Source organism: Bubalus bubalis, chromosome 3 (genome assembly GCF_019923935.1).
Source record: "Bubalus bubalis isolate 160015118507 breed Murrah chromosome 3, NDDB_SH_1, whole genome shotgun sequence".
Taxonomy (NCBI): domain Eukaryota; kingdom Metazoa; phylum Chordata; class Mammalia; order Artiodactyla; family Bovidae; genus Bubalus; species Bubalus bubalis.
Genome location: NC_059159.1, coordinates 111,746,709 through 111,759,626, shown reverse-complemented (window position 1 = coordinate 111,759,626; position 12,918 = coordinate 111,746,709).

The window sequence follows — 12,918 nt, the reverse complement described above, 5'->3', positions numbered from 1 at the left end:
GGTAGCCTTTCCCTTCTCCAGGAGATCTTCTCAACCCAGGGATGGAACCCAGGTCTCCCGCATCGCAGGTGGATTCTTTACCAGCTGAGCTGCAAGGGAAGCCCAAGAATCCTGGAATGGGTAGCCTATCCCTTCTCCAGCGGATCATCCCGACCAAGGAATCGAACTGGGGGCTCCTGCATTGCAAGCAGATTCTTTACCAACTGAGCTATGACTACAGAGTTTAAACTAAGTTGTGTAATCATCAGTTTCAGGCTTAAAGAAAAAAAAAGAAAAATGTTTTATGTTACTAAGACTAAAGAATGTAGAGAAAAAAAAGTTTGTCCTCTCCTCTTCTTTGAGAAGCCCAGACCCCTTTCTCCTCAGAGACCCCTGGACTTCTTATCCACCTGCCTAGGAATTGACTCTCTCAGTCTCTATATTTTACAAGGTTTATATTAATTCTTATAAACTTTTAAAATAATGATTAAATATTATTTTTAATTGCTTTACAACATCCCTGAGATAATTATATGATTTCTCCCCTCAGATCTGCTAATATGGTTAATTAACTTGATAATTTTCCTAATGATTTTCCTGAGAATTAAACCATTCTTGCACTCACTAAAATATATTTTTCTTTGTCATGATGTACTATTTCCATAGCTACATTTTCTAGTATTTTATTTAAGATTTTTGCATCAATATTTCTCAATGAGTTTAGTTTTTTTGAGTGTGTATGTGCACTGCATTTATGAGTGGAAGAGAGCAGTATTATTCATGCTTTATAAAAATTATTTGGATGTTTTCCTTTCCATGCTCTAGAATTCTTTTATATTATTGTGATGCTTTCTTCTTTGAAAAGTTGGCAAAAATACATGTGAAGTCATGCGGGTTTATTATTTTGTGGATTAATTGGTTTTTGGATATTAATCAATTTAAGATTTCTATTTTAAATGGGACATATTTTGGTTAGTTATATCATCTGGAGCATTTTTCAATGATTTTTTAGTAAAATATATGTTTAAAATTATTAAAATTCTTGCTTCCCTGATAGCTTAGTTGGTAAACAATCCGCCTGCAATGCAGTAATCCTGGTTTGATTCCTGGGTCCAGAAGATCCCCTGGAGAAAGGTTAGGCTACCCACTCCAGTATTCTTAGCTTTGGAATTAATTCATATGTTTCAATTCTTATTTCATCTTTAGCATTTGACTTATTTATATTTTTTATAAAAATTATAAAGTTTTTGCTTTTCCATGTGTCTATCTGCAACCCCACAGAGTGTAACAGGCCAGACTCCTCTGTCCTCCACTATCCCTGGAGTTGCTCAAACTCATGTCCATTGAGTCAGTGAAACTCGGTGCATTGTTGTCGCCCACTTCTCCTTTGCCTTCAGTCTTCCCTGCATCAGAGTTTTTTTGAACAAGCTGGCTCTTTGTAACAGGTGGCCAAAGTATTGGAGCTTCAGATTCAGCATAAGTGCTTCCAGTGAATATTCAAGATTGATTTCCTTGAAAATTGACTGGTTTGATCTCCTTGTGGTCCAAGGGACTCTCAAGAGTCTTCTCCAGTACCACAATTCAGAAGCATCAATTCTTCAGCACTCAGTCTTCTTCATGGTCCAATTCACATCCATACATGACTGCTGGAAAAACCATAGCTTTAACTAAAATGACCTTTTTTGGCAAAGTGATGTCTTAGCTTTTTAATATGCTTATCTAGGTTTGTCATGGCTTTCCTTACAAAGAGTAAGTATCTTTCTAATTTCATGGCTGCAGTCTCCATCCACAGTGATTTTAGAGGCCAAGAAAATAAAATCTGTCACTGTTTCCACTTTTCCCCCTTCTGTTTGCCATGAAGTGATGGGACTGAATGCCATGATCTTAGTTTTTTGAATATTGAGTTTCAGGTCAGATTTTTCATTCCTCTTTCACCCTCATTGAGAGACACTTTAGTTCCTCTTCACTTCAAAGATTTTTAAAGGTCATCTCAAAATCTATCTACCACAAATATTTTATTTAGAAATATTTTCCTGCTGGCTGCTCTTCTCACCAAAAGAGGCAATTATAGAGGCAATTATACAGGAGTGCAGTGAGTACTTCTGATTCCCATTATTTGTGTCTAAATACCACTCCTTAGTAAAGGAAAATAGAGGTTGTTATAGAAATTGCTTGTTCCAAATATGAAGCAGGGGAAGTACAAATAATCCCACACCTTTTTTTTCTTTTTTACAAAAAATAAATAAATAAGATTAATTAGGACACATCAAATGAACAAAGAAACCAAGTTGAAAAGTTCCCATTGGCAAAATTTGGAACAAAAGTAATAATGGTCTTAATAGATTTTACAATATTGAATATTCAAAAATCTTTGAGTTTGCAGTAATACTATGCAGTCAGAAGGAGAAGAGGAAAAAGGAAACACTCTTCTTAGATATAGGGATATAAATAAATGAACAGACATAGCTACATTAATTTATGTATATATATTTATATGTGATCACATATATACTTGCATACAGATACAAATATATCCATTTAGGGAGATATGGTCCTTGTACTAGTCTCTTAACTTTTTAATAGATATGAATATTTCAAAAATAATAAGTCAAATATCAAAATGAAGCTGCCACAGGTATACATGTGTTCCCCATCCTGAACCCTTCTCTAATACAATTTTGTAAAGTTTAAAAATAAAAATTAAAAAAAAAATAAATAAAAAACTTTAAAACTAAAAAATAAATAAATAAATAATAATAAGTCAGAGGAGGAGAAAGTGAAACTTTAAAACTCTTAGGAGAAAATATAGAATCATAGAGTCATAAAGGAAAATGCTAATCATAACTAAAAAATACACTAAATTTGATTAATTGAATTATATTAAAACAAAGAACTTTTATTAATAAAAAATATGTTCAAGAAAGTAATACTAGAGTACAGATTGGGAGAAGATATTTGAAACACTTTCAGCTGAAAAAGAATAACTATTGCAAATATATAAAGAACTTATAGAAACCAAAGGAGTTAAGAAAAAAAATACTATTAAATAAAGTAGAAGAGGATCATGCCTAGGACTTTTCCTTACTGGAATTCACTTTGTTTTTGGAGTAATAGAGAAATGCCTACAAAGTATGAGTGAAATATTATCTCAGAGGAAGCTCTTTAGTTTTGAAATTTCTTAATTTTCATATTCTATTTGTTATGTAGAATTTATATTACTAACATCAACTCTCCAGTCAGCTGCATTTAATAAATCTGAAAATTACCAATAATTTACAGTAAGCACCCTTATCAGACCCTTGTATTCTAATAAAACATTCCCACATAAAAACTCTCATGAGTAGATGCCAAAGATAATTTACAAATGATGTCTAGTGGAAATCAACCACACTTCATGTATCCAGAGAAGGAGATACTATATTATATTACAAACCCACTGTTAGCTCTTTCCTTCAATATAGAACAGATATTATATTATAGATATAATATAATATAATAGATATCTATAATATAATATAATATAATATAATATATAGATATTATATTATAGCTTTTTCCTTCCAATATAGAACAAATATTATATTATATTACAAACCCACTGTTAGCTCTTTCCTTCCAATATAGAACAGAAGTCCTTTTAATAAAATAAGTTTCTCTGACATCTTCTATAGCAAGGAGGAAAAATAAAACAAACCTGAAGAGCAATAATGGTCTCCATTTCCTTATATTTTCAATTCCTTCCCATTTCTTGGCACACTTGGAAGCTCCATCAAGACTTATTAATAAGGTAAAGCATTGAAAATATGTATAAATGAACTATATGAATCTTTCCAGGTAATAAAACTGTGTTACCTTACTCCAAAGTATTGTAAAAAGCTTCCTCTGTTCTTCAATATGGTGAGTCAAAACCAAATTTTCATGTAAGGATACAGTAAGTCAAGGGGATTGCAATACTTCTGTTTTAGAGTAGCTGCAAATTTGCTTTAGAAAGATTTTTTTTTATGTTTGATCTTAAATCTAACAATGTTTTATATATAAGTTTTCATTTTGCCTACTCACTTTCCAGTCATCTGTCTATACTTTTGTATACAGAGTTATTAAATAGGTTAAATAGTACTCAGTTTGTAAAAATGTGGTCTAAAATATGAATCTTATAATTAATTAATATTAATTCAAACTAAGTTAAACTTTTGCATTACAACCATCCTCTATAGAATTAGATCTGTTCTCTTAAATTTTTCCAGATAAAATTAGCCAGTTTTGTTAACTGCCATTCTGTACCTAGAAAAAAAGTGTTTTTCCTTGTAAGATATGAGTTTAAGAATTTGGGGATTGATCATGGAAAATGAGCTGTCTGTGAGTTAGTAGTAGCTTGTACAAGCTTTATTTGAGTATCACTGATAGATTGAATGCAGAGGAAGTATCTCAGAGCAGAAGAGCCTCTGAGGCTATCGCCTTGGGTCCATGGCATCCAGAAAGGTAGGAAAACAGGGAAACTCCTTTGGGAAAGGGAGATTGGCAAGGGGAGTTATCTGTCTAGGTGGTGTCACTCAGCTGCACTGTGGGGAATTTCTGTGTTAGAGAACTTTAATGGGCAGTTGTGTCTTGTTTTGCTTATTTGTTTGGTTTGGTTTATTTGTTTTTAATAGACCTGTGATTTATCTGTGACTATCCACTCCAGTGTTCTTGCCTGGAGAATCCCAGGGACAGAGGAGCCTGGTAGGAGGCCGTCTATGGGGTCGCACAGAGTCGGACATGACTGAAGCTACTTAGCAGCAGCAGCAGCAGCATAGAACTGGTGAAGGAAATGGCAGCCCACTCCAGTGTTCTTGCCTAGTGAATCCCAGGGACAGAGGAGCCTGGTGGGCTGCCGTCTATGGGGTCACACAGAGTCGGACACGACTGAAGCGACTTTGCATGCATGCAGCAGATATGAAGTTCAGCTTCCTGGAGTATGTATGCAGTGGGTTACAAATGTCTCTAAATCTGCTTTCTGAGGCTATATTTAAAACAATTAAATGTGTAAGAATTTGAGTTTGGATCCAGCAGGATTTTGAGCTCATGGATCTCAGGCTGCTTTGAAGAAATAAGCAACATAGGGCAAATATAGATGCCATTTTTGACGGCCTTATGTAACAGTCTTCCAACATCAAGATGTGAAGAAAGTAAGATTTTTCCATTAACATAATATATTATGTTATAATCCATTAACACGGAAAAAGTACCCATCCACCTTTGTAATAGCAGCAGCTCTTACCAGGCCTATTCCTACTGTGGGCAGGACTTGGAGAAAGTATAGAAATGGAAGCTTCTAGCCTTCGCTCTGTTACCGTCTCTTTTGACGTCTGCATGTGCAGGGGCTGTGGAGATTTCAAAAATGCACATCCAAGCTTTCTCACAGTAATTACCCCTCCCATAAAGCTATGACTTGGTCACCCATCATACTGTTCATAGGGTTCGCAAGGCAAGAATACCGAAGTTGGTTGCCATTCCCTTCTCCAGTGAATCACATTTTGTCAGAACTCTCCACTGTGACCCATCCATCCTGGGTGACCCTACATGGCATAGCTCACAGTTTCATTGAGTTAGACAAGGCTGTAGTCCATGTGATCAGTTTAATTAGTTTTCTGTTATTGTGGTTTTCATTCTGTCTTCCCTCTGATGGAGAAGGATAAGAGGCTCATGGAAGCTTCCTGATGGGAGAGACTGACTGTGGGGGAAACTGAATCTTGTTCTGATGGGTGGGGCCATTCTCAGTAAATCTTTAATCCAATTTTCTGTTGATGGGTGGGACTGTATTCCCTCTCTGTTGTTTGACCTGAGACAAAACTATGGTGTAGGTAATGAAGATAATGGCGATTTCCTTCAAAAGGTCCCATCATGCACTGCCGCACTCAGTAGCCCCGACCCTGCAGCAGGTCGCTCCTGACTCACACCTCCACTGGAGACTCCTGGACACTCACAGGCAAGTCTGTGTCAGTCTCTTGTGGGGTCACTGCTCCTTTCTCCTGGATCCTATGGACAAAAGGTTTCATTTGTGCCCTCCAGAGCCAGTTTCTCCAGTCCTGTGCAGGTTCTGGAGCTCTATGTTAGGGTTAATGGTGACTTCCTCCAAGAGGGCTTATGCCACACCCAGGTCTGTTACACCCAGAGCCCCTGCACCTGTGGCAGGCCACTGCGGATATGTACCTCCTCAGGAGACATTCAAACACTCAAAGGCAGGTCTGGCACTGTCTCTGCGGGGTCTCCTGGTATGCACAAGGTTCTGTTTGACCCTCCGAACATCTCTGGGGGGTATGGGGTTTGATTCTAAACACGATTTTGCCTTTCCTACCATCTTGCTGGAAGTAGTCAAACAGGAGCTGGCAAGAAAGAGTATCAACATTTCAGGAATAAGTGAACTAAAATGGACAGGAATGGGCAAACTTAACTCCAATGACAATTATATATATATTCTTACTGTGGGCAAGAGTCCCTTAGAAGAAATGGAGTAGCCATTATAGTCAACAAAAGAGTCCAAAATGCAGTTCTAGGGTGCAATTTCAAAAATGACAAAATGATCTTTGTTCATTTCTAAGGCAAATCATTCAGTATCACAGTAATCCAAGTCTGTGCCCCAAACACTAATGCTGAAGAAGCTGAAGTTGAACTGTTCTATGAAGACCTACAAGACCTTCTAGAACTAAAACCCAAAAAAGATGTCCTTTTCATTATAGGGGACTAGAATGCAAAAGTAGGAAGTCAAGAAACACCTGGAGTAACAGGCAATTATGGCTTGAATAACAAATTGAAGCAGGGCAAAGGCTGATAGAATTTTGCCAGAGAATGCACTGGTCATAGCAAACACCCTCTTCCAACAACACAAGAGAAGACTTTACACATGGGCATCACCAGATGGTCAATACTGAAATCAGATTGATTATATTCTTTGCAGCCAAAGATGGAGAAGCTCTATACAGCCAGCAGAAACAAGACTGGGAGATGACTGTGGCTCAGACCATGAACCCCTTATTGCCAAATTCAGACTGAAATTCAAGGAAGTAGGAAAAACCACTAGACCATTCAGGTATGACCTAAATCAAAGCCTTTACGATTATACAGTGGAAGTGAGAAATAGTTTCAAGGGATTAGATCTAATAAACAGAGTGCCTGAAGAACTATGGATGGAGGTTCATGACATTGTACAGGAGGTAGTGATCGAGACCATTCCCAAGAAAAAGAAATGCAAAACGGCAAAATGGTTGTCTGAGGAGGCCTTACAAATAGCTGAGAAAAGAAGAGAAGCAAAAGGCAAAGGAAAAAAGGAAAGATACACCCACTTGAATGCAGAATTTTAAAGACTAGCAAGGAAAGATAAGAAAGCCTTCCTCAGTGATCAGTGCAAAGAAATAGAGGAAAACAGTAGAATGGGAAAGACTAGCTGCTGCTGCTGCTAAGTCGCTTCAGTCGTGTCCGATTCTGTGTGACCACATAGACAGCATCCCACCAGGCTCCCTTGTCCCTGGAATTCTCCAGGCAAGAACACTGGAGTGGGTTGTCCTTAGCTTCTCCAATGCATGAAAGTGAAAAGTGAAAGTGAAGTCGTTCAGTCATGTCCGACTCTTAGCGACCCCATGGACTGCAGCCTACCAGGCTCCTCCATCCATGGGATTTTCCAGGCACGAGTACTGGAGTGGGGTTCAATTGCCTTCTCTAGGGAAAGACTAGAGATCTCTTCAAAAACATTAGAGATACCAAGGGAACATTTCATGCAAAGATGGGCACAATAAAGGACAGAAATGTTATCAGCCTATCAGAAGCAGTAGATATTAAGAAGAGGTGGCAAGAATACACAGAAAGAAAGAAAGCGAAGTCATTCAGTCATGTCTGACTCTTTGCAATCCCATGGACTATAACCTACCAGGCTCCTTCATCCATGGGATTTTCAAGGCAAGAGTACTGGAGTGGGTTGCCATTTCCTTCTCCAGAGGATCTTCCAAACCCAGGGTTCAAACCTGGGTCTCCTGCATTGTAAGCAGATACTTTTACCCTCCGAGAACTATACAAAAAAGATCTTCATGACCCAGATAACCACGATGGTGTGAATACTCGCCTAGAGCCAGACATCCCGGAATAAGAAGTCAAGTGGGCCTTAGGAAACATCACTATGAACAAAGCTAGTGGAGGTGATGGAATTCAAGTAGAGCTATTTGAAATCCTAAAAAATGATGCTGTGAAAGTGCTGCACTCAATATGTCAGCAAATCTGGAAAACTCAGCAGTGGCCACAGGACTGGAAAAGGTCAGTTTTCATTCCAAATTCAAAGCAAGGCAATGACAAAGAATGTTCAAACTACCACTCAATTGCACTTGTCTCATATGCTAGCAAAGTGATTCTCAAAAGTCTTCAATCCAAGCTTCAACAGTATGTGAATCGTGATCTTCCAGATGTTCAAGCTGCATTTAGAAAAGGCAAAGGAACCAGAGATCAAATTGCCAATATCTGCCGGATCATCGAAAAAGCAAGAGAATTCCAGAAAAACATCTACTTTTTCTTTATTGATTACACCAAAGCCTTTGACTATGTGGATCACAACAAACTGTGGATAATTCTTAAAGAGATGGGAATACCAGACCACCCAACCTGCCTCCTGAGAAATCTGTATGCAGGTCAAGAAGCAACAGTTAGAACTGGACATGAAACAACAGACTGGTTCCAAATCAGGAAAGGAGTATGTCAAGGTTGTATATTATCACCCTGCTTATTTAACTTATATGCAAAATACATTATGCAAAATGCTGGGCTGGATGAAGCACAAGTTGGAATCAAGATTGCTGAGAGATCTATCAATAACCTCAGATACACAGATGACAGCATCCTTATGGCAGAAAGCAAAGAAGAACTAAAGAGCCTCTTGATGAAAGAGAAAGAGGAGAGTGAAAAAGCTGGCCTAAAACTCAACATTCTGAAAACTAAGATCATGGCATTCTGTCCCAGCACTTCATGGCAAATAGATGGAGAAACGAAACAGTGGCTGACTTTATCTTTTTGGGCTCCAAAATCACTGCAGATTGTGACTGCAACCATGAAATTAAAAGGTGCTTACTCCTTGAAAGAAAAGCTATGAGAAACCTAGACAGCATATTAAAAAGCAAAGACATTACTTTGCCAACAAAGGTCCATCTGTCAAGGCTATGTTTTTTCCAATAGTTAAGTTTGGATGTGACAGTTGGACTATAATAAAGAAAGCTGAGTGCCGAGGAATTGATGCTTTTGAACTGTGGTACTGGAGAAGACTCTTGGAAGTCCCTTGGACTGGAAACCAGTCAATCCTAAATGAAATCAGTCCTGAATATTCACTGGAAGGATGGATGCTGAAGTTGAAACTCCAATACTTTGGCCCCCTGATTCAAAGAACTGACTCATTTTAAAAGACCCTGATGCTGGGATAGATTGAAGGTGGGAGGAAAAGGGAACGACAGAGGATGAGATGGTTGGATGGCATCACCGAGTCAATGGACTTAAATTTGAGCAAGCTCTAAGAGTTGGTGATGGACAGGGAAGCCTGGCGTGCTATAGTCTACAGGATCACAAAGAGTCAGACATGACTGAGCAAGAGAAATCAATTGAACTGGCTACTCCTCAGGCTTAAAGAAAACACGTTGCTACCCTGTCAGCCCTAAGAAGGGCAGACTTGATTATAGGAGCCTGAAAGGGGGCTCAGAGTTGTTTGGACAAGGGACTAAAGTTTCTGGGTACCCAGATTATGGTCTGGAAGGGGAGGCACATTTCATTGGCCCCACTAGTTCCTTGCCCCTTGGTGTACTAGCAGGCTTCCCTAGTGGCTGAGATGGTAAAGCGTCTGTCTGCAATGCAGGAGACCCGGGTTCGATCCCTGGGTTGGGAAGATCCACTGACGAAGGAAAGGGCAGCCCGCTCCAGTATTCTTGCCTGGAAAATCCCATGGACCGTGGAGCCTGGTAGGTTACCGTCCATGGGGTCGCAAAGAGTCGAACACGACTAAGTGACTTCACTTTCACTTTGGTGTACTAACAAAGGGGCCCCTCTTCCCGTGTCTAGGGATATTACTTTCTTTCTGTGTACTTGCCACACAGAGACCTCAAAGAATAACTACTGAATGGACAAGTATGTTAGTGATCAAGGGAATAAATACATGAGCAAAAAGCATAAAGTAGGTTAAAAGCAGGGATCCTGGTTCCATAAAACATCATAAAAAATCCAGTTTAATAATTAGCGGACATGGGGCACAGTAGGAAAATGCAGGTATGTGGCTGTCTTTCCCCTGCAACAGTAATGCTGGCCATTCTCTGGTGATGAAAGTCACATTAGATAAATCAATGATCCTTCATCCCATTGTAAATCACAAGTTCCAGAGTGCTATATTAAGAAATTGATCCTTCCATCCTGAAATGTCTCTCTAATAGATACAGATCATCATTTCTTTGTCTATGTCATAGTCTTCCAGCATTATGTATATGTTTACAGGTTATTGCTATTCAATAACTCTGTCTTCAGCACACAGGTCTAAAGGATTAAAGGTCTTGATAGATGAAGACTAAAGATCAATGTTAACACAATTGATTTTTCACTTTGCAAAACTTGTCTGGAAAAGAATGAAACATTTTCCTGGGAAAGTGATTTGACGTTTTTGCCTTGAGAAAATGCTTCTGCTAAAATCACTGTTTGTAGTCTGATGGTACTTTGGGAAAAAAGGCACCAAGACAACCATTTATTAGAAATTTAAAATATGAATTTTGTGTCTGAAAGGGCATGGGGGCATTAATTTTTCCTTATCAGTCTTTAAACTGAAGTTTTAAAATTTCTGTAGAAATGGTATTTTGCGGGTATTAGGTTGGAAACTTTGTTGGCTCTCTGAGGAAATTTATACTCTATAAGATTATATAATTTGTTCAAGATTACTCAACCAGACAGGACTCAAAAATCTTTACACTTTTGACTGTGTCAAGGGAGGGAATTTTGTATATGCTATAGTGTCACATATGTTTTGTTTTGTTTTGTTTCTCCTTTTCTTAAGCCATATTGTCAGGGCTGCCATTACTCGGAGCTCCAGCTAGTTACCATAGGAACCTGAAAATGCCCCAGACTTTGTTTCCCACATTTTACTACAATGAATGCCATTCACATTTTACTACAATGAATGACATTGGTCCAGGCAACTATGGTTCTGAGACAGGCCAGGAGATGAGCCAAACATCACTTTGAATGACGATGAGCCAAACATCACTTTGAAATTTCCATTCCATCATTTCGCCAATTATATGTTGATCATGTGTCCCACATTCATTGACTCCCACTTCTTGATGTTTTTCTTTTCTTCCGTTATTATTCCAGTTTTTTATGCTTTCATTGTAATAATGACAGTAATCACCCTTAAACTTGCATCCTACTTGAAACATCCAAGCCACTTTAATACATAATGGCATTTGATCAATGCATATACAGCAGCCACTTTATACACATTTGCAAAGGAAGAAAGTAAAGTTCAGAAAGGTTAAGTGAATTGTCCAAACTTATCCAAGTAGGAAGTGGCAGAATCAGGACTGATCCCATTTTTCCTGATTCCTATCCTACACCACTGTTTTTTTGTGTACCCGAGGCTTAAATGAGGCTCTGCAGAGTTCCTTAATCCCACTAAAACTATGGAAGTGACTGAAATACCCTGAAGTATCTGATCCATCTCATACTCCTGGTGGGATTAAAAGCAAAACAAACAACATTAACAAAATCAGATATCTTTTTGTGTGCATGCTAAGTTGCTTCAGTCGCGTCTGACTCCTTGCGACCCTAAGGACTGTAGCCCACCAGACTCGTGTCCATAGCATTCTTCAGGCAAGAATATGGGAGTCGGTTGCCATTTCCTTCACCAGGGGATCTTCCCAACCCAGGGACCGAATCCATGTCTCTCATATCTCCTGCATTGGCAGGCAGGTTCTTTACCACAAACGCCAGCTTCGTATAATAGCTGGAAAAGTAAGTGAAGTGTTAGTTCCTCAGTCATGCCCGACTCTTTATGACCCCATGGACTACAGCCCACCAGGCTCCTGTGTCCATGAGATTTTCCAGGCAAGAATACTGTAGTTGGTTGCCATTTCCTTCTCCAGGGGATCTTTCTGACCCAGGGTTGGAACCCGGGTCTCCTGCACTGGAGGCAGATTCTTTACTGACCGAGCTACAAGGGAAGCCCAAGGGAATAGCTGGATAGAAGGCTCAACTTTCTGCAAGCAAATTTAAAGAGTACTCTTGGACAAGGCCATTCTATGCTCTCAATGGCCACTGAATGAGCACACCTGGTAACTCTGGTGGGCAGAAATTTTCTGAGAAAAAAATTATTTTTAAAAAATTTTAAAGAATTTCTCTTTGAAAGTATTTTAATGATTTGAGAAAATATTTAGTATAGATTTTACAGTATAGCCCAAAAGTAATCTCAGTTCAGTCAGTTCAGTCCCCCAGTCATGCCCAATTCTTTGTGACCTCATGGGCTGCAGAATGCCATGCTTCCCAGTCCATCACCAACTCCTGGAGCCTACACAAACTCATGGCCATCGTGTTGGTGATGCCATCCAACCATCTCATCCTTTGTCGTCCCCTTCTCCTCGTGCCTTCAATCTTTCCCAGAATCAGTGTCTTTTCCAATGAGTCAGTTCTTCGCATCAGATGGCCAAAGTATTGGAGTTCCAGCTTCATCATCAGTCCTTCCAATGAATATTCAGGACTGATTTCCTTTAGGATGGACTGGTTGCATCTCCTTGCAGTCCAAGGGACTCTCAAGAATCTTCTCCAACACCACAGTTCAAAGCATTAATACTTCAGCACTCAGCTTTCTTTATAGTCCAACTGTCACATCCATATATGACTACTTGAAAAACCATAGCTTTGACTAGACGGCAAAGTAATACTGTCTTTGACTTTGTTGGCAAA